This window comes from Dasypus novemcinctus, chromosome 6 (assembly GCF_030445035.2).
Source record: "Dasypus novemcinctus isolate mDasNov1 chromosome 6, mDasNov1.1.hap2, whole genome shotgun sequence".
Lineage (NCBI taxonomy): Eukaryota > Metazoa > Chordata > Mammalia > Cingulata > Dasypodidae > Dasypus > Dasypus novemcinctus.
This window is the reverse complement of record NC_080678.1, coordinates 56,690,127-56,712,021: the sequence shown is the minus strand read 5'-3', so window position 1 is coordinate 56,712,021 and position 21,895 is coordinate 56,690,127. Positions and strand designations below refer to the sequence as shown.

At 40.0% G+C, this 21,895-nt stretch overlaps 1 long non-coding RNA gene across 1 annotated transcript in view; it reads right to left on the bottom strand.

Moving 5' to 3' along the window:
- The window catches only part of LOC131278980 (uncharacterized), a 71,041-nt gene that overhangs the window by 15,647 nt on the left and 33,499 nt on the right, over nucleotides 1-21,895 (bottom strand). Inside the window, exon 2 of the long non-coding RNA XR_009186327.2 lies at nucleotides 4,367-4,455. This is a non-coding gene — a long non-coding RNA (uncharacterized lncRNA). The remainder of the gene's footprint in view (nucleotides 1-4,366; nucleotides 4,456-21,895) is intronic.

The following is a 21,895-nucleotide window of genomic DNA, read 5'->3' as shown; positions in this document are numbered from 1 at the left end:
ACAAAATCAATAAAAAAAATAAAAGTAGATATATTGTAAAAACAAAAAACAAACAAACAAAAAAAACAAAAACCAATTAGCAAAATGGCAGAAAAAAATCCTGCCTTATCAGTAGTGACTTTAAATGTAAAAGGATTAACCTCTGTAGTAAAAAAACAGATATTGGCAGAATGGATAAAAAAAGCATGACTGGATATATGCTGTTTACAGGAGACACATCTTAAATTCAAAGACACAAGTAGGTTGAAAGTGAAAGAATGGAAACAAATATACCATGCATATAGTGACCAAAAGAAATCTGAGATAGCTATACTAATATCAGATAAAAGAGGGTTTAAGTTAAACTTGTTACGAGGGACAAAGAAGGTGACCATATATTGATAAAATCCTGGAAAATCCACAATAAAACTATTAGAGCTAATAAAAAATTTCAGAAAAGTGTTGGGGTACAAGATCAACACCCCAAAATCTGTAGTGTTTCTATTCACTAGTAATAAATGATAGGAAGAGAAAATCAAGAAAATATCCATTTAAAATAACAACTAAAAGAATCAAATATCTAGGAATAAATTTAATCATGATTGTAAAGGACTTATATGGGGAAAACTATAAAACATTGCTGAAAGATTTCAAACATAAATAAAAGGAAGGATGCTCCTTGATCATGGTTGGAAGACTAAATATTGTAACAATGTCAATTCTACCTAAAGCAATTTACACAATCAACACAATTCCAATCAAAATTCCAACCATCTTCTTTCTATATAAGGACAAGTCAATCATCAAATTTATTTGGAAGGGTAAAGGACCCTGAAGAGCCACAACCATCTTGACAAAAAGAAAAACGTTGGTGGACTCACACTTGCCAATTTTAAAACTTATTACAAAGCTATAGTAAATACAAGATCATGATATTTGCATAAGGACAGGCATATAGAGGATTCAGAAACAAACCCTCACTTTCGTGGTCAACTGATTTTTAACAAGGGTGCTAAGTCTACTCAGTGGGGGAAAAATATGGTCTTCAAGAAATGGTCCTGGGAAAACTGGATATCCATATGCAAAAATTGAAGGTAGGCCCATTCCTCACATCAAATACAAAATTAATTCAAAATGGGTCAACAACTTAAATATAAGAACCAAAACTATAAAACTCCTAGAAGAAAACATTGGGAAGTATTTTCAGGACTTTATGTTAGCCAATGGTTTCTTAGACTTTACACCCAAAGCACAAGCAAGAAAAGAAAAAATAGATAAATGGGACTTCATCAAAATTAAAAACTTTTGTGCATGAAAGGACTTGACATTGAAAGTAAAAAAACTACAAAATGGGGTAAAATATTTGCATAGTGGCATTATTCATAATTGCCAAAAAATGGAAGCAACCCAGTGTCCATCAACAGATGAATGGCTAAACAAAATGTGGTATATACACACGGTGGAATATTATTCAGTTATAAAAAGGAATGCAGTTCTGAAACATGCCACAACATTGATCAACTTTGAAAATAGCATGCAGAGTGAAATTATGCAGACCCAAAAGGACGAATAGTGTCTGATCTCACTAATATGAAATAATCAGAATAAGCAAATTCATAGAGTCAGAAACTAGAATACAGGTTACTAGTGGCCAGTGTGGAGGTAGGGAATGAAGAGTTAATGCTTAATTGGAAGAGTTTCTGTTTAGTATGATGGAAAGTTTTGGTATTGGGTGTTGGTGATGGTAGCATAATATTGTGAATGTAATTGACACCACTGAATTATATATTTGAATGTGGTAAAAAGGGGAAATTTTAAATTGTACATATGTTATTAAAAATTTTTTTTAAACCATAGGATTATGTAGCACAAATGGTGAACCCTAATGTAAGTTATGGGCTACAGCTAATAATACAATTATAATAATATTGTTTTATCAATTGTAATAAATGTGCCACACTAATGCAAGATGTTAATAATAAGGAAAACTGTGTTTGAAGGGGAGTGAATGGGATATCTGTACTTTCTGAATGATTTTTCTGTAAACCTACAACATGTTTAATAAAAAAGTTTAAAAAAAATTCCTGTGGATGGATCTTGGAGCCCAAATATTCAGGCTGTAGGCCTGGCTTACCCACTTGGACCAAATGTTACTGGCTCAGAATGGCCCAAACCCACAGTGGTACTGTTTAGTATCTGTGTCTGGCAACAATTCCAAGAATTTCTGCATTTGTCCTTCAGTGATTTTTCCCAGAGTTTGGTCAGCTAAAGAGAAGGACGAGTGCTTTAGCAATAGTTAATGTTTGTTGAGTATGCAGGTCACTGTGTTAAGTGCTTTGCAAGCATTATCTCATCAAACCTTCACAGTAACCATGTAGGGTCGGTACTATTAACCCCATTTTACACATGGAGAATTGGAAGCTAATTGGTTGTGACTTGTCCAAATTCACATAGCTGGTAGGACCTGCTATCAGGGGAACTCAGGTATGTCTGATTCTACTCTTAACTTTTAACCCTTCGGCATGGTGCAGGGTACGATTTAAAAATATCAAGGACACCTAGTACTTTTCCAGTTTTACATGAACATTGGGACCAATAGCCTGAAAAATTTTGTATTGAAGTAACGATTATTTTAAAAAAGACATGGTCCCGGCTGAAAAGATGTTTAGTCATATTTAGCAAAAGAAGATTTAAAATAACAGATGCATGGTCATGACCTCTTTCTATCCTGAAAGCGCAGTTCTGGACAACTGATGAGACTGTTTAAAGGGCACATGCATTACAATGTTTTCTAGATAAACTGGTGGGGGAAGAGCTTCTTGAGAAGTTTCTCACTGGAAAGGAATTGTCCTGTCTGTTACTTTTCAAGGCAAATAATGGCATATTTTCCTTTGGGGACATGCTCCTTGCCCTGTGTTTGTAATTTTCCCTAGTTCAGGCTGCTTGAAATGCCTGATGTTGTGAAACACTTGCTATTTCAAATTTCCCATTGGTCATGGGGTGAGGCACATCCTAGTCTTATAAAGAACGGAGTCATATGATTTAGAAAGATGGAATTTGTGCCCATTACCTAGAGATACAGGTTTTCATGGTTTTAAATGTGTTTTATTGGAATAAGCAAACCTGATAGGATTAGTGGTTGCTTAATTTTAAAATTTTGCTTTTTTGTTTTATAAAAATCCAAAATTCGAGAGACACTAGCTGAAATGAAGTGAGCCAATGTTGTGGTCCAGCAAAAAAAAAAAAAAATAAATAAATAAAAGGCAGGGAAAAAAACTGCTTTTGGTGATTCTGAATATTACAGCTTTTCTTTGGCACTTTATAATTTTTGTGTCAGTTCTTATTAAAATAATAGCAGACATTCATATTAAAGGTGGCAGGTTCCCTGTGAGAATCACTACAATGACAAGGATTGTCGTTTCAGAATAATCAAAAATGCTTCACTGAACTTGTTTTTAAACTCTCCAATGTTTAAATTCTCCTAGTTTATTTTCCTGGTAGATTTTCTCGCATATTTGAATTTTCTTAATAATGTGAAATATCAAGTTGCTTTGCTCTTTTTTAGTTTTTTTTTTTTAAATTTTAACATTGAATAAGCCTCATCTCATGTTTTTGCAGTTAAGATACTTAAAATTATGTTGGGAAAATGCCATTTTGGTTAAGTCTCCTTCAGAATTCGCTAATACAGAAAAAAGCATTTAAAAAAAGACATTGGAGTTAATAAGAGGTCAATTTTTTTTTTTTTCAGTTCCTTGGAGGCAGTGGAATAAAACACTATTTTTCCAAACTTGGGTTAGGTCTTAAATAGTGTTTCTTTGCTACCTTCTTGTTCACTATTTGGCACAAAAACACTCTTTTGGAGTAAGTGACATAGGTCTAATTTAGAAATTAGATTTGTTTCCTAGTAACAGAGATAGAACTATGGCCACTAAACAGAAAGGGTTTAATTCTCTTAAGTAAAGCACAATGGTAAGGCAGTCTTGGCCTTGTATAGCAACTCCACACTGCCATCAGGGAACTGGAGTCATTCTATCTTTCTGCCCCACCATCCTTAGTTTGGATTTTTGTTGTCAAGGACCTCATGGTACAAGAGGTTGCTGGAGCTCCAGTCATTACCTTTAAGTTCTTGTAAGGAAACAGTAAGGGTGACTTCCTAAAAGACCCATTACTGACTTTGCTTATATCCCATTGGCCATCTTGTGCTGATTGGGAGGCTGATAAATGTAAGTTTTTAGCTTGGCATCTTACCCTACATTCTGTTAATAAAGACTAAAGGAAGACTGGATTGCCTTAACAACCCCTGTCATAAAGTCTGTGTAGTAGTCTAGCTAGACTAGATTATGCTGCAGTAACAAATTTAATACAACAAAGATATTTTCTTACTCACACAAATCCTGATGCAATTTCAGTGGCTCTCCACTGTAGCTCCCCTCCATGTGATGCTTCCTTTTTGGCCCCTTCTCAGCATGTGGTTTCCTGGATGTGAGGTAAAGGGAGATCAAAGTGGAGAGTCTCATACAGCCTTTTCACGGCTTCAGCCTGGAAACGACACGTTTCATATACTTACAGCTGTTTGGTCAAAACTGTCCCCCTCCAACTGCAACGGGGCTAGAAAATACTGTTTTCCTTGTGCCCAGGAAGGAGAGGAAAACTGGTAGGAATAAAACAGGGATGACCATTCCATCTATGCAATTGAGTTCTTTTCCCAAACTAAGCCAATCAGATGAAACAGGTCCTAAAGAGATATGATAGCCTGTCTTTCACCAACTATTTATCAAGCTCTGGGACAGGTACTAGATGTACAGACATGAAAAAGACACAAATCCCCTTTCAAGGAACTTATAAAATAATAAAGAAGTTTGAGAACACCTGGAGAATAATAAGGGCGCTAGAAGAGTAAAACCAGGTGCTTTGGAGAGTGAAGGCTGGGAGATTTCTTCTAGAGGAAGCCTGGGAAAGACTTTTTTGGAGCAGGTGATATTACACTGGTCCTTAAAAATTGTTGGAATTAACCTGGGTGATGTGGTCCAGACAATGGTATCTCCCTAGAGTCCATTTCTGAAATAGTAGGAATGTCAGGCTGTGCTTCTGCTACCAGTGTCCCATTATTTGATCTCAGTCAAGTTTTTCCCCTCTGTAAGATAAGACAGTTGGATAAAATGGTCTCTATCGCCTCTTCCACCCAAAATAGTTTATGAATCTCCAATTCTTAAAACAACATGCCAGAAGCCTGATGATGTGGTTATAGAACAAACTGACAATAAGACTTGCAAAACAGAAGTACATTCTGTACTCATTGAACTCTGCCTGGAAAATAGAGAAAAGGAGAAAGAAGGAAAATGGAAATAACATGCAATATTCATTGCCATTGCCTCATTTTGTTGTAGTCTTTTCAGGATTTTTCATGCACAAGTTTAAATACTTTTGTTGTGTTGTGCTGTGTTTTGGACGTAATTACCAAACAGAGCATGGATCATCTTATAGCCTGATTTATTCCCTGAGTATATCATACCACAGGCATTTTTTCCCCTAGTTGTTTCAAACTTTTTAGATACAGCAGAAAATACGGTAAATATGATATTCAGGTCCATTATTATGCTCCTCCTGAAGGACTATTTAAAGGCCAAATTCCCCTCATATCCCAGTAAAGTTTAGCAAAATTCAGATAGTAACTAAGTCAGTACTATTGCAGTAACTAATCTTAAGACAGCAAGCATTAAGTTGTTTTGTATTATAGTTCACTTAAAAAAAAGTATAGCTCACCTATGTCAGCAAATATAGCAAGTGCTTTGGATGGAATATTTATTTTCTGTCTCCAGCAACAAATATTATTGCCCCCATTTTGCAGATGAGAAAACTGCAACTTGGCAAGATTATGTAACTTGACTAAGTTCTCATAACTAGAAAGTGGTTGACTGGGAGTTGCACTTAGTTTCTTAGTTTTCAGAGTCTGCATAACCACTAACTGGTACCGTTTGTCTCCATTTCAGGTCACAGGAAGTAAATTCAAGCTGCCTTGAGCAAAAAGGGTCGTTGTAACTAAAGTCCAGAGATAGTGCTTGCTTCAGGCAGGGCAGGATCCAGGCTGACACAGAAAGCTCCCTGCTCTCTTCCTTGTCTGTCCCCATCTCTTGGCTCAGCAGTACCCTGCATTGTCCTCATTTACAGTCAGACTCTCACCATGTGGTAGGTCCTGGAAGCAAATGAAGTGGAAAGAGCTTTTTCTTAAGATTTCCAGCAAAAGTCCTGGAATACAGTCTCATTGGCCCGGTTCTGCCGCATAGCCATGCTTGATGGAATCACATTTCTGGGGAGTGGAATATTCTGACAGAGTAAGCCTCAGTCACATGACCACCCTTTGAGTGGGGATGGCCGTGGTGGTGGTGATACATTTCAGTCCTGCACAAATTTAGTGGGCTGAGAGGAGTGGGTGTTCTCCAGGGGAAAACTGAGGTGCTTTTATCAAAAGAAGGCAGAACAGTGCTGGGCAGGCAAAACCAACTATTGCCCTCCACGCTTCCTCTGCAGTTTCTCCTCATGAAGTTTTTTTCCCTCCTCCCTCTAAAGACCTTACACTTTGCCATGTGGTGTTACCTCCCAAGAACACTTCACTTATGTCTTAGAAAAATAAATACACAGCCAATTTGCAGATTATACCTTCCTTAGTTCTGCTATAAATTATATGACTTGTTTTTGGCAAAGCCTGAAGTCAATCTGGCTTTTTTCCCCTCACCAACTCAGAGAATGAGTGGCATTCATTGAAGTTGTGTGTCCAAGGATGAATTTGCCCACCTGAAGGGTATAGCTAAATCTATGGTAAGAATTGCGACTTTTCAAATAGCTCCAAATATCAATGCTAGGCTGAAGAGCCTATGGGAAAGTAGGAAATATGTTTTTTTCTCTTGAACTTACACCAAACCTTTACTTACAGTATTTATAAAATTTGTGAATTTGGAGGAAACCCATTAGGGTCACCTCAGCTGCATTAAAATTCCAAACTTTTCTCAGCATATCCCATGCGGTTTTAGAACAGCATAATGTATAGAATTTTGGCAAAAGCTGATTAAAGAGGCAGTGGAAACACACAACCGGGAATCAAGAAGTCTGGGTTCTAGGCTCAGCCCTGACCCTTATCGACAGGGTGGTCTTGGACTGGTCCCTTTGTGTCTCTGGTTCTTGGTTTCCTCCTCTGTAAATTAAATATTCAGTTTATGGGAGTTACTAAGTGCTGAGGGACCATAGTCCATCTCAGGTATCCAGTGAAGATAAAATTCACGGGACCTTTGGATCCATACCCTTGAGTCGAACAAATCTCATGTTGAATTGTCCCAAATATTGTTATTCCAAATCTACATGGAGTGTCTATTCTAGGCCATTATTTGCCTGCTCAGACTATGCTCTTCTCTGTCCCAAACAGTTACAAACGATGGATTTATTTTAACCTTTAAAGAAGTCCAGTTAGTTTTCTTTTGAGAATTTTTAGAAGATCTCAAGATTTTCCTTCATATAACTGAAGATATCTCAAAGTTTGAGAATTCTTGATCCAAATAATTCACTGAGTAAAACTCTGATGGCTAGAGAGTGCTCTTGGATCTTGAGAACCCCGTGATTAAGGATCCCAGTGCTGTTTCATTTTTAGCTGGGACACTATGCTGGGGTTTATTGATTCTTTGTGTTTCTGGGCACCAAGTTTGGCAGGCTTTCCTGCTATGTCCTAAAATCATTGTATTTTGAAAAAAGAAACAAACTTGCCTAGTAGGAAATTGAATATATTGGTTCTCATATGTATGCAGCATTCATTCAATTTTTATTGAGTGCATATTAGCTACCAAGGACCATGAAAAAAATGTTTACTGACACAAATTCAATTAAATAGCTCTGGCAGAAAGGGAGGAGGCATAATTGGGAACTAATTTCTTTAAGACAGATCCAATAAAATATAATTGCACTGATTGTCACTCCTAACTTCCTGTTTCTTTCAGCCTTTTACACTTAAAATTGAGATATAATTCACCTACCATAAAATTCATGATTTTCACACTTCACTGGTTTTTAGTATATTTACTGTGTTGTTGTGCAATCATCACCACTATCTAATTCCAGAACATTTCCATCACCTCAAAAAAAAATCTCTGTACTTACTGGCATTTAGTCCAATTTTCCCTCCCTCTAGCTCCTGGCAACCACTAATCTGCTTTCTGTACCTATGGATTTGCCTATTCTGGACATTTCATATAAATGGCATAGTACCATGTGGGACTTTTTTTTTTTTTTTTTTAGCTACAGTGGCCAGGGATTGAACCCTGGACTTTGTATATGGGAAGCCAGTGCTCAACCACTGAGCCATGTTGGCTTCCCTGAGTTGGCTTTTTCATTTGTTTGCTTGTTGTTTGCTTTTGTTTTTTCTGGAGGCACTGGAACCAAACCCAGGATCTCCCATGTGGGAAGCAGTCGATCAACTGCTTACTCACAGCCATTCCCCAACATGGCCTTTTGTGTATGCTTCTTTCACTTAACTCACTGTTTTCAGATTCAAGCATGTATCAGCACTTCCTTCCTTTTTAATGTCAAATAAAACGGATATGCTACATTTTATTTATTCATTCAACAATTGATGGGCATCTGGGTTTTTACCACTTTTTTGGTTATTACAAATAATACAGCTATGAACATTCATGTACAAGTTTTTGTGTTTTCAATTCTCCTGAATGTATATCTAGATTTGAAATTGCTGAGTCATATGGTAATTCTATGTTTAACTTTTTGAGGAACTGCCAGACTGTTTTCTATGGCGGCTGTACCATTTTACATTCCTACCAGCAATATAGTTGGTTGGTTTTTTTTTTTTTTAATAGAAAATAACTGTAGCCTCCATAAGAGTTAGGTTAGAGGTTTTTGTCTCAGTTTATTGATAAGGACATTAAGGCAATAAAACAGAGCATCCTTTCTCAGGGTTTAGATCCTAGGTTTTTTAATTTATCTAACATTCATTGCCCTGAACCCTAGTTCTGTTCCTGGCCTAATGCTTAGCTTTGTGGATAGAGAGATGAATAAAATATGTATGTGAGGTGCTGAATATTTAGTCTTTGAACTTTCTTTAGGAATCTTTGAAAATAGTAAAGACTCTCATCTGTGAGATTTGGTTTAGGTAGAATTTGCCCATAATCAAAGGATGGACTGATTCAAATATCCCTCATTTGTGGACTAGTTTTGGATGGTGTTCCTTAAACATGGATCCAGCTTCCTAGTTTCCATGGGGAATTATCAATTCATGCTTTATTTTCTTGAAGGGAAAAATGTGTGAGCATCTACATTTGCTGTTTCTCTGAAACGAACAATTTATACTGAAATCCTCTAATTACAGGAGTTTAGGAATAAGTGTATAATTTAGTTGAGAAAGAATAATAATCTTGGGCATTTATAATTTTTCACCTTTTTCAGAGTCATTTTGTGTACGTTTCTGTATCTCTTTTGACCATAGCCTATGAGATAGGCCAGGCAGTGATTTGCATTTACAGATGATAACGAAATCTCAGAGAAGCAGAATAATTTCCCCAGGCCATAAGAATGGACCAAAAGGAGGCTCTTCACTAAACCAGTTATTCCCAAATACTATTCCTTGGACTGGTACCCGTTTGGCATAGAGTTTTCACTGATGCATGAAAAAAGGAGAAAAGTAAGGGCAGGCAGTAAGGTTTTCCGCAACACTAAATTTATTCATTCTGAAATTAAGTCCCTCCTATTTTTATGTTGGTAAAGTCTCTTTTCTTTACTGGAATGAAGGTGAAAATAGATAGCAGCTTTTCTTTATGTTTTTCTTTGGCAAAACAAAATTTTGGCAAACTCAATTATGAATTTTTTTTCACTATTCCATATAATCTGCTTCACAACTATTAAGCTTAGCCCAACCTTTTCTGATAAATCACTTTGCTGTTTTCTCCTGAGGACCCTGTCCTAGATAAAGTGGAAAGCATGTCCTCTTACCGAGGGAGATCCTTTTCATTTCTGCCTGTATTCATGCAACCTTCGTTCATAGTCTCTTGGTTCTGAGCTAAACTTTGTTAGGCTACTATATTTTCCAGATTCAGAAAATGGTGGGAAACATATTCCCATGCAGGCAGAACAACTTATTCTGTCTTTCCGTTTCTGGTTGTGAGTAAATGTGTCTTACTGTTCAGTTTTCAAGTAATTCTTGTGATTTTGAAGGGTGGGGGTGGGCATGACACTTCTAGCAAAGTGCGATTGGCTCAAATTTGGATGGATGTAGCAATTATGCATTTTGTGCATAGTTCTCCATCTGGTAGAATGCAATTCTCAACCCAGACAGGTTAATTAACCCATATCATGTACCAGGGAGAGGAACTAGAAGTGGAAAGATTCCCCACCATAAATATTACTCATCAGTTTTAAGTTAATCGTGGGAAGGACATGCAAATTACCAATGGAAAAATCCACCAGGCTCTTTAGAAATGCTGAGAAAAAAAGACACAGCGGGAGAGGAGCATTCTTCTCTTGTCGGCCTTAGTTTCTCCACCGGGTTTGGGTGGGGGAGGAGTTGCTGACGGCCAGATGCCCCTGTCCTAATTCAGGCTTCCCCAGGGTGTGAAAGCCTGCTGCAAAGGAGGACACTAAGGTTTAGGTGGGATGGGGTGCTATGCTCAAATAAGTTTGGAGAAAGTTTAGGTTAAACGAAGTAAATTCTCTTTCTGTAATCTAGGACTTTGGATTTAATTCATTACAGGGCATGGTAAACACCAAAGTGTGGGAGAGATGGGACACTCCTCAACCTTTTTATTTTATTTCCTTCTTTTTATTGAGAAGTTGTGAGTTAAAACAATCATGCACACCACACAGGATTCCCACACATTGCCCTACCACCACCACCTCACAACCTTTTTTGACAACAGGATCCACCCGCTCCTCTTGCTGGTCCTCACTCTTTGGGCCATCTCAGAACTAGTCTTCTGGAGAAGGTACTGTCCTAAGTCCCTTCTCATTCGATCTGCAGAACAAACCTGGCCATGTGGTAACATTCTCATCTCCATTTACAGAGGAAGAGCCTGAGATGCAAAGAGGTTAAGAAACTTGCCAGGCTCAAACAATGGCCCAGGGTATATTCAAGCTCAGACAATCAATGTCAGAGGTGATCTGTCAGCTCCAGTGCGGTGCTGCCTCCCAGAACTAAGCAGCTTCTTTTTTTACCTATGTACAGTATGTTTCCTTGTGTAACTGGTTAGTAATCTAAACAAGAAAGCTTGTTGAAAGTTTCTTATGTGCTTGGCTTACTAGTGAAGCCATCAGAGGTGTACTGGGAAGGTCTTGGGCTTTAGAGAGAAATAAATCTGGGCTGAGCTGTTTTTGTAGCCATTTTCATTTTCATACCATGTCTCCTGGGCAAATATAAATATGCTTAGCAGCAGCTAAATAGCAAAGATGATGATTTGAGAACTAGCATTTAAAAATACTTTAGTGCTTTAATTCAATGGTTACGATAACATTAAAGACAATTTTTCAAATAGTATAAAAAAAATCAACCATGGGAAGCAGATGTGGCTCAACCGATTGGGCTCCTGTCTACCATATGGGAGGCCTTGAGTTTGCTGGCCCACGCCTTGAGTTTGCTGGCCCACGCTGACAGCCCATGCCCGCAGAGAGCTGGTGCAGCAAGATGATGCAACATGGAAATGGACTTGGCCCAGTGGTTAGGGCGTCCGTCTACCACATGGGAGGTCCACGGTTCAAACCCCGGGCCTCCTTCCTGTGTAGGGGAGCCCCAAGTGCAAGGAGTGCACCCGTAAGGAGAGCCGCCCAGCGCGAAAGAAAGTGCAGCCTGCTCAGGAATGGTGCCGCCCACACTTCCCGTGCTGCTGACGACAACAGAAGCGGACAAAGAAACAAGATGCAGCAAATAGACACAGAGAACAGACAACCGGGGGAGGGGTGAGAATTAAATAAATAAATGTTTAAAAAAATAAAAAAAAAAAAGAAAGATGATGCAACAAAGGGAGACAAGGAGACACAGAAGAATGTTCAGCGAATGGACACAGTGAGCAGACAGCAAGCAAGAGGCAAGCAGGGGGAAGTAAATAAATAAATAAATAAATACATAAACAAATCTTTTAAAAAAACCAAACAAACCATGTTTCTGTCAGCTTAAAATTCTTGTTTTATTTTTGTGTATTAACCTTTATTCTGTTTCTTCATACGAAGATATTTTTGCATGATTTTAGTCATAGTGTATATGTCATTAGATATATTATAGACCTGGAAGTGTTCATCTGTATACTTTATTATTGCCTGAGTGGGAGATGATAGAATAGGACCTTCTTAGGAATGGGGAGAGAGTCGTTCTCAGGCACAATTATAATAATGTTATATCATTTACTAACCATGTCCCTCTTGTTGATTGCTACCAGTATGTGCTGTTGTAGATAGTGCTGTATAGCAGCTAGGAATAGTTTATAACTACTAGAAACAAGAGACCCAACTATAGTATCTTAAATATGTAGATACATTAAAGAATACATTAAAGAAAAAAAAAAGCCAAAGGTAGCCTGTTCAGGGCCCTCTGTTGTTCTAAGATATCAGTGGCCTAGGTGTTTTATCCTTTTCTGCTTTTTCATCTTTTTTGTGTGGGTTCCAAATTCAAAGTCACAAAATGGCTGCTTGAACTCTAGCCAGTGTGTCTGAATCCCAGGCAAGAAGCAGGAAGAAGAGGAGAAGGCAAAAGGTGGCCCATTTCCTTTCTCACCAATAATTGTCTATCTGCTTTTAAAGAACCTACCCAGAAGTTTCATATCAAAGCAGATCATTAGCTGGATAAACTACACAAATTCTTTGAGGCTCAGTTTCTTCATCTATAAACTGACAGCCAAAATTCCTACCTCACTGGGTGTATGTAAGAGTACTGCAAATTCAAAATTGCTATGGAAATGCAGGACTTAAAATGACACTTGCAGTCCACTGTAGGCTGCAATAGCTGAAATATTTCATATGTGTGTGTTCTTGTTGCAAATTCAAGGGTCTCAAATTCCTGACCAATTGAGTTTGTACTAAATTTGGAGGACCACGATAAACCACTGCGAATTTCAAGCTAGGGAGTGAAATGCTCAGAGCTGTTCTTTCAGAAGGGAAATCTATTGGCATCCTAATAAATTAGAAAGTGAGGAACCTGAAGGCAAGAAACCAATGAGGTCAGTGACATCTGCTGTATCAGCCCTGTCTCAGAAAATAAGGTGGCCAGGTGAAGAAACAATGATATAAACATGGAGACTGATTGCATATTGGGGGGAGGGGTGGTTAGAGGAAGAAAAAGCAAAGATGACTTTGAGATTTGCGCCTGGGTGATGGGAAGAACAGTGGTGTGACCAGATAAAGGGAAGTTGGGGTAAGAGCTGGGTGGGGGAAGGGAAGATGATGAGTTGAACAAGCTGATTTTGAGATGCCCATGGGACCAGGTGTACACCTCTAGGTGTTAGGTGGAAATGTAGGAGAGGACAGAGCTGCAAACAAGCAGACAAAGTGAGTCAGCTGCATTGAGGGGTGACTCTTGGAGCCTTTTTTGGCAGGCACTATGGGAAGGAGGGTAGAGCCAGGGACTCTTCACCAAGGGTCTGTGGATGGACTTCTAGGGTAAGGGAGTGACTGCAAACTCTAATATTTTAAGCATTATATTATGTGTATAGAAGAGTTCAAGATTTCATTGGATTATTTACCTTAAACAAGGTTTAGAACCCATGGTATTTATAGAAAGAAGTGGGCTGAGATAGTGCTCATGGAGATTTTACATGGTAGGTAACAAACAAAAGGACCCAGTGGTCCCTGCATTCCTGTCACTGTCCCTTAGACTGTGGTGGTGGTTGTCTTTTCCACAGCCAGGATCTTGGATCAGGGTTGTCGATGTTTCTTCTTGCCCAGACAATTTGAAAGGGGAAAGAATAATCTTTTCAACAAATAGTGCGGGGTCAACTGGATGACAACAAGCAAACAAATGAATTTGGATCCATACTTCACACCATATAAAAATAATAACTCAAAATGGATCAAAGACCCAAATGAAAAGGCTGAAACTATAATGCTTAAAAGAAAACACAGGTGTAAATCTTTGATATCTTGGATTAGGGAACAGCTTTATAGACTTGACATCTAAAATACAAGCAACCAAAGGAAAAATAGATAAATTGAACTTCTTCAAAATTCAAAATTTTTGTGCTTCAAAGGATACCATCAACAGAGTGAAAAAGACAATCCATAGAATGGAGAAAATATTTGCAAATCACAGATATGACAAGGGTCTAATATACAGAATAAATAATTCTTACAACTCAACAATAAACAAAGCACCCAGTTAAAAAATGGGCAAAAGACTTGAATACACATTTTCCAAAGAAGATATACAAATGACAAATAAGCACACAAAAAGGTGTTTAATATCATTAGTCAACGGGGAAATGCAGATCAATTCCACGATGAAATACCACCTTACACCCACTAGGATGGCTATGATAAAAGAATGGATAATAAGTGTTGGCAAGGATGTATGGAAATTGGAACCCTTAGACACTCTGGTGGGAATGTAAAATGATTCAGATGCTTTGCAAAAAGAGCTCAGTAGTTCCTCAAAAAGTTTAAATATAGAGTTACTGTATGACTCAGTAATTCTAGGTATATATTCAAGAGAATTGAAGACATAAGTTCACACAAAAACTTGTATATGAATATTCATAGCAGCATTTTTCATAGTAGTTCAAAGCTGGAAGCCACCCAATGTCTATCAATAGATGAGTGGATAAATCAAAGGTGGTATATCCATTCAATGAAATATTATTCAGCAATAAAAAGGAATGAAGTTCTGATATATGCTGCAATATAAGTAACCATTTATAGGAAATGTCCAGAATAGGCAAATCCACAGGAGAAAAAGTAGATTTGTGGTTGCCAGGGACTGAGGGAAGGGAGGAAAAGGGAGTGGTTGCTAGTGGGGCTGGGTTTCTTTTTGAGGTCATGAAAGTTTCTGGAATTAGATAGTGGTGATGGTTTCAAAACCTTGTGAATATATTAAAAATCACTGAAGATCATATTATATGAATTATATCTCAATAAAAAATGTTCCTTCTGTTTTCTCTGTTTCTGATTGCCTTTAAATGGGATGGAAATAGTTTTCATTATCCAGGAAGGAATAGCATGGGCAAAGTCACAGAAGTATAAAAGTAAAGACAATGTCAATGCATGGTGAACCACTGAATGCCGATGGAACTCAGTCTGTGTGTGTGGGAAAATCAGGAGATGAAGTAAAAAAAAGTAGGTTAGAACAGGAACATCAGGTCGGTCAGTCAGCCAGCCGGCCAATAAATTGCTCACTCATTCGCTCACTCATTTGCTTACTCGCTGGTTCACTCACTGAGTCACTCACTAAGTGAGTCACAAATATTTCTGAGTACTTACTTGATGCCAGCCACTGCTCCGGTAACTGAATAAAAAGAACGGGTCTCAACCCACACAGGCTCAGCAGTCTAGCTCTGGTGATACTAAACAATATTGAATTTAAATTCAGTTAAACAATGATCAGGGCAAAGGACTGTGAGTTCAGCATGTGATGAAGGATACAGTGTGGTTGGAGGGAACCCAAGAAAGTTAGAGAGGAAGAGGTTCAAGCTGAAAAGAGTTTGATTTCTAGGCCCATGCATTTGGACTGAATGTGTAGATAATAGGGAGCCATTTAAAGAAATTTTGTCTGGGAAATGCTTTAGGAAGATTTAGCTGGTGGTGGTTCTTAAACTCACCTTAAATGACTCTTTGAGCTGCCAATCTTGCCCAAACTCTGTGCACTGCTAGCAACACAGGGGCAAGATGAACATCCCGTCATGGGCAGTACTTCCAGGGGCTCCCAGCCGTGCTTCATGCATGCAGAGGCCGGAGATATGACACCGTGACCTTTTAAGAAAAGATGATGGACTGGCATAGCGGGCCTCTCTTCCTCCTCTTTGCTGAGAGGAATTAAATGTGAGCCCTTCCTCACTGCTGCTGTTTTTTTTTGTCAGGTAGATAGAAGTCTTTATACAGCTTCATGTTCTAGGGTTACTTCTTCACCTTTAATTTGCCCCGATGGGCACTTGTCAAAATGGATCGCCAAATCATGACATACGTACCCTTTAGTGTGTGGGGGTCCCCGTGTGTCAGGGAAAGGTGGAGAACAGAGTACGGAACGATAATGTTGAGCAATGTAGATGTGGTTTAATTTGTTTATCCTTGCCCTTGCCCAGAGGCAGGTCCCTCATTTTTAGCTACAACAGTGACTAGTGCAGATGCTGACAAATTTCAAAACAGCAATTTTGAAGCACGTTTTACTGACTGCCCAAAGCACATTACCCTTGATGTAAAGGCTGGCACAAAGGCAGCCAGGTCTCAGGCTTGATGTCCAAAGGTCGAGGGAATGTTGGCCATTCAGACCAGAACACAGCTTCCTGAAACATATCCTTTGGACTCATGGTACAGGGTCCACCTCGAGTCCACACCACCTGCTTCCAGAGCCAAAGATTTTTCAGTTCTTGCCCCAAGATCAGTGGTTCTCAAACCTGGATATAAAAATATACCTGGGGAGCTTATTGAAATACAAGCCCCAGTCCCAAAGATTCTGATTTAAGTGGGTCTGGGCTGAACCCAGGATCTGCATTTTGAAGACAATGGCTGACTCTGATATAGATATCAGCTCTTTTTCCATGTCACCAGGCAAGGCATGCCCCATGTGGTGGCAATTTAGGAGTTGGATGTAGGTTTAAATCCTGGCTTAGCCACTCACTAGCTATGTGACATTAGGCAAATAGCTTCTTTGAGCCTTGCTTTCCTCATTTTAACAAAGGGGACCCTAATAGCTGAGCGTGTTGCCCTCCCAGACCCACATTTGAGACAGACCCTTTGTCACCCTATCCTACTAGTTTTGAGTCATTTAGAGATTGCAGGCTCAATAGCAGTGTAAGAAGAGGGAATCCAGGGTAAAGGGACCTTTTAAAAATGTTTTTTAAGTTTCTCAAATTCTACCCCCTAGGAGGAAAATAGAGGAACAAGAACACCCTTGCTGCCTGAGGGCTGGTTGTGTGAGGCCTTGACTGTACTAGGAAGAGTTCTCAGCAGACCCAGTTAACTCCTAGCCTTGCTTCACAGACTCTCCCCTGGGTTCTGTGTCCCTGCTTCCTGTTTCCATGACATAATTGAGTTCAGTGAGCCTTTACGAAGGGCGGGCCAGGTGCCAGGCTCTCTGGGAGGTGCTGGGAGGTCATGGGCCCAGTCTCAGGGAGCTCCCATCTAGTGAGGAGCACAGATGCAGACACAGCTATAACATGTACAAGCAGTGCGGAGCTCAGCGAGGGAGAGGCTAATTCTAGCAGATGGGACACAAGGGAAAGAAACTCCAAGGTCAACTTTAGACTGCAAGCTGCCTAGAGGCAGGGGCTGACTGCTGCTTCCCTCTGGACTCCTAAGAGCATCCCTGGGAGGCCCTGCACCCTGTGGCTCCTGGACGAATTCAGCTGACTCACTGGCAGTTCCTGCAGACCCTTTGTTCACGGTGCCAGCCGCATGCTGGTCACCAAAACCCCTTCTTTCCACACCAAACACATCTGTTTCTCAGGCCAGTGCTTGTTATGAGGTCTGGAGCAAGTCTTGTCTTTATTTAAAAACGCATACCATTGCAAGGAAATTTTGGTGAAATTAGCAAACATCCTGCAGGCTTTTTTCATTCTGCTCCTTTCGCTCCCCCAGTCCTGTATTCTCACGCATGCCATCACCCTGAGTTGTTTTAAGTGCAGAGGGAACAGCCCAAAAGACCTCACTTCCTGGGCGAGTCTGATCCTTGGAGAGTTGGAGTTTGGCCTGAGGCCTCAGCTGCTGGAACTCCTTTTTCCCCCACTTTGTCTATCTGGAAAGGAGGGTGACCAAGCCAACTGGGTTGAGCCCTGTGCTTTGCAAAAGTAGGAACTTGGGAATGCAGCCTTGACCCCCCTGGCTAATAGAAGTTGTCTCTTTTGTGTGTGTATGCGTGGTAAAGATGTAAGTCCCCTGGCCTGCCTTATTGTACTCATTACTATTGTTCCTTTTTGTAAAAAAAAAAAAAAAAAAAAAAGTAAAGTAGCTGTTTGCTAAAGAAGATTTTATTTTGTGGGGAGAAGTGTGTTTCTACCTTAGAAAAGGAAAGGCGTCAGCAACGGTAGAAGAAAGCGAACTGGGCAGTCTTCTCACAGAGCCACCTGGTGGTGGTTTGCCGTAAGCACAACTGCCGGAGCCACTCTGTGAGGGTTTAGCTCACTGGATGTTTCTCTTCTAAGGAAAAATGGCCTCCCTGCCGGCCCCCACTTCAGGAAAGGAACTCCTCTCACAACATTGTACCAGCAAGCTGTCTGCTTTGATTTTCTTCCCTGTGGATTTCACAGGCCTGCAGGACCTGCCCCCAAGTCCTCCTGTCCCCCTCACCTCCAGCCATGCTTCTCCATTGCTCCAGTCCCACTGCCCCTTCTGCCCCAATCCGGGGCCTTGGGATTTGTGGTCCCTTCTGCTCCAGATGCCTTTCTCCAGTATCTTCTCAAAGCTGGCTCTTTCTTGTTGCTCGTATTTCAGCTCAAATGAATCTTCCTCAGAGAGGCCTTCCTTGACCACATTCTCTAAACAGTCCCGTCCCCAAGTTGTTCTCCATCACAGTCCTTTGCTTTATTCTTATAAGATACTTAATAGTAGCTAAATGATCTTATTCCCTCATGTACTTTTGTACTTGTTTATTGTCAATGTTCAGCCCAGGAGAACAGGGTCTTACCTGTTTGTTTCATTTCTGTATCTCTAGCATCGAGAAAAATGTCTGGCTTACATTCGGTCCTCAATAAATATATGTAAAATGAATGAATGAAGCTGAAGACATAAAATATGAAAGGGTAGAAGTTTTAGGGCCCAGATGGGTTTGTCTGCGATTGTGTTGGACTCCTCCTCCTTCCCTCTGTACCAAAACTTTAGATAACAATCTACAAAAGATTCTGTTTCCATGGCTAGCATCAGTTTTTCTCTGGGATTATGTTCAGGTTGCCAGGAATTTGGTCCTTTCCTACCATCCAACCATGCTCTCTCCCTTCTTTGGTTCAGCTTTTCCTGATGTATATTCATACATGCTTAAATAGCTTTAACATGTTCTGGGATTGTATTTATAGGGGAAAGACAATGTCCCTCTTTGAGGTACAGTGGTTTTTAGATATTTTCAAATATTCTATCTAAAAGCACTGAACCATTAAGAGAAATTCATATCCCAGCTGATCCAGTTTCCCTGGTCAGCTTCCTTCAGTGTGGAGAGTACTTGGAGTACTCATCCACCTTCCTTGCTGCCTTCTCTCTTGATGATTGCTGTTCATGTCTGGCCCAGCAGGCTGACTTCACCTGCGCGGCTTCTTCAAGGGGGCAGCAGCTCATCGTTAGCCAAGTTTCCTCCATATCTAGGCCCAGCCCTAGCCAACTGTTCTTCCCCAGGCTTTTCTGCAGATTTTTTTTTTAATCCATAGGGGTGTGTGTACATGTGTACGTGTGCTTTATGAGAGTGGACACACACGTGTATGGAGTCTTCCTTCCCATTCTTCATGAAAAAAACAGAGGTTGAACTCACAGGTTCAATACTGTGAATGTCCAGTGATTTCTCCAAATTCCTGTAGGGTTATTTTCCTGTGATATTTTTCTTGATCCTGCCTTCTAATTCCTGCTCTCTTATGTTACAGCTCTCCTTTTTGTTGTTCTATTCTTCCTCGACTTGTACCTGAAATTGAGGTGCGACCCTGCATTCTACTGAAACAACCAAACAAACAACTCATTCATGGACATTGGTAAAAAAGTTTTTACAGCAAATTTGAGGAATGTGGAGGAATTTTTGTTGCAATGGTACATACTTTCATATTGAAAGTAGATATCCAAGTTCAGGACTCCCATCCTTAGGATGTTTTTACTGTCCACTCCTCCGCACATAGAGTCCAAGTCTCACCTAATTGCTCTCTTCATCATTCCTCTTTTCTTCAAAAATTTCAATTTTTCCTTCTTAGAACAATTCAACTCTCCCAAGCCTCTCTTCCCAACTTGGCTCTGGGCCCATTTTGGGTATCCAAAACCATCAAGGTACTCAGGAGATCAAATGAGTTTCCCATGTAATAATTAGTAAGAGTAATTAATGAGACAATTGTGGTTTAAACAGCCTTTCCCCCTCCTTTGCACGTGAATTCTCCAAAGATAGGCCAATAGGAACCTGAGGTCCTATGTGTCATCTACAGAAGGAACTCACAAAATACCAATGCTGGGGTTGACTTTTCAGAGGCCCCCTCATTATCTACTTCCTCTTCTATTCGGAGACAGTAAATGCTTGGGCTTCAGTTTGAGCTGCTGCAATCAAACTGCCAAAGATTTTGGGATAACTTTATCTCCATAGGGTGGCTTAGTGCCTCTGAGACCTGCTTGTCCTTTACTGGGGACATTTTTCCTTTGTGGGTGAACTGGCATTTTTCATGAAGTTTTCTCAGTATGGAATTTAGTTTAAAAGAAGTATTTTTCTACCTTCTATATTGGCAATAGAAGAACTGTGTTGGAGATGGTGGATTTCTTGGGGCTGGAGTTGTTTTTGGAGTACATTGTGATGTAGAGGGATCCCTGAGGAAGAAAGAAATCAGAGTCCTAGAACATGTGAGCTGAAGAATTCTTGGGGATGCTGTAGAGAAGCACCTCATTCTACAGCTGAGGAATCCTAAAACCAGAGCAGTGAAGGGACTTACTTGCTCAAGGTTATACTGCAAGGCAGTGTGATTTTATGGTCCATTGTTCACTTGGTTAGGGAAGTAGGAATATCCTTGTTCTCTCTGGGCTCCTGGAACAGGCCCCCATAAGGGGGTCTTGGGGCTGCTGGGAAGAACCCACAGTCTGCTTCAGAACCCACTGAAAGGTGAGCCTTTTAGATCAAGGAAAAATGAGTCAATTTCTCCTTCTTTTTAGCTCTTGAGCTTTGAAAATCTGAATTGTGGTTCAGTATTTGAGGTGGTGTGTGTGTTGGGTGAGGGGGTGGGAAGTGACAGGAAGAATTCAGAAGATGGTGATTAGGTTACTTGAGATGTAGACATCTGGGGGAGGAAGAAGAGCATGGGAAGGAGGTGAGTTCCTCCTTAGGGTGGAACAAAGAAATGCAAATGGGTCAATTTGATGTCAGCTCTTTCTCTCCTAGAAGACAATGCAAATAGTGTGTCCTCTCGTGTTTCTTTGGCAGAATGACTGTTATGTAAACTGGAATCAGAGGGGAAAAATGTTGCTTCGGATTGTTTGTGACAGAGAATCTGTTATAACCAATTTAATTCAGTTGGACAAGTAAATCTCAAGTACCTCATATGTCCAGCACCAAGACAGATATGTTGCAGGGTGCACACAGAAAGGCTTCCCTGTGTTACTACTCTCAGGACCTGACAATCATATTAAGAAATTGAGGCCCTATGTAGAGCAAACAGAAAATGAGACTGGATAGCTTAATGTCAAAGGGCATGATAAAGACAATGTGTATTCTGGAAAGTTATGAGGAAAAGTGGTCATGAGGAGATGGAAACTGAGCTAGAGTGAAAGCCTATTGTTTGGGGAACTGTGTCTTCCTCTTATTTGTATTGCCTGCAGTGGGGCTTTGCCTATAGCAGGTGCTCAATGAAAGCCTCTTTGGTGACAGTGGAAGGGGATGGCTGGCAGGACTAGAGGAATAGATGAGGAGATGAACTGGGGTTTTGGAGCTATATGGACCAGACCATCCTAGCAGAGTGAGAGTTTGATATCTCCAGATGCAGAGTGTTGACTTTCTGTAAGGCAAAGGGGAAGCCCAGGAGAGGCAAGTGAAGGTGTTTTGGAAAACACACTAGTCTGTAGGTCAGGAAGATGT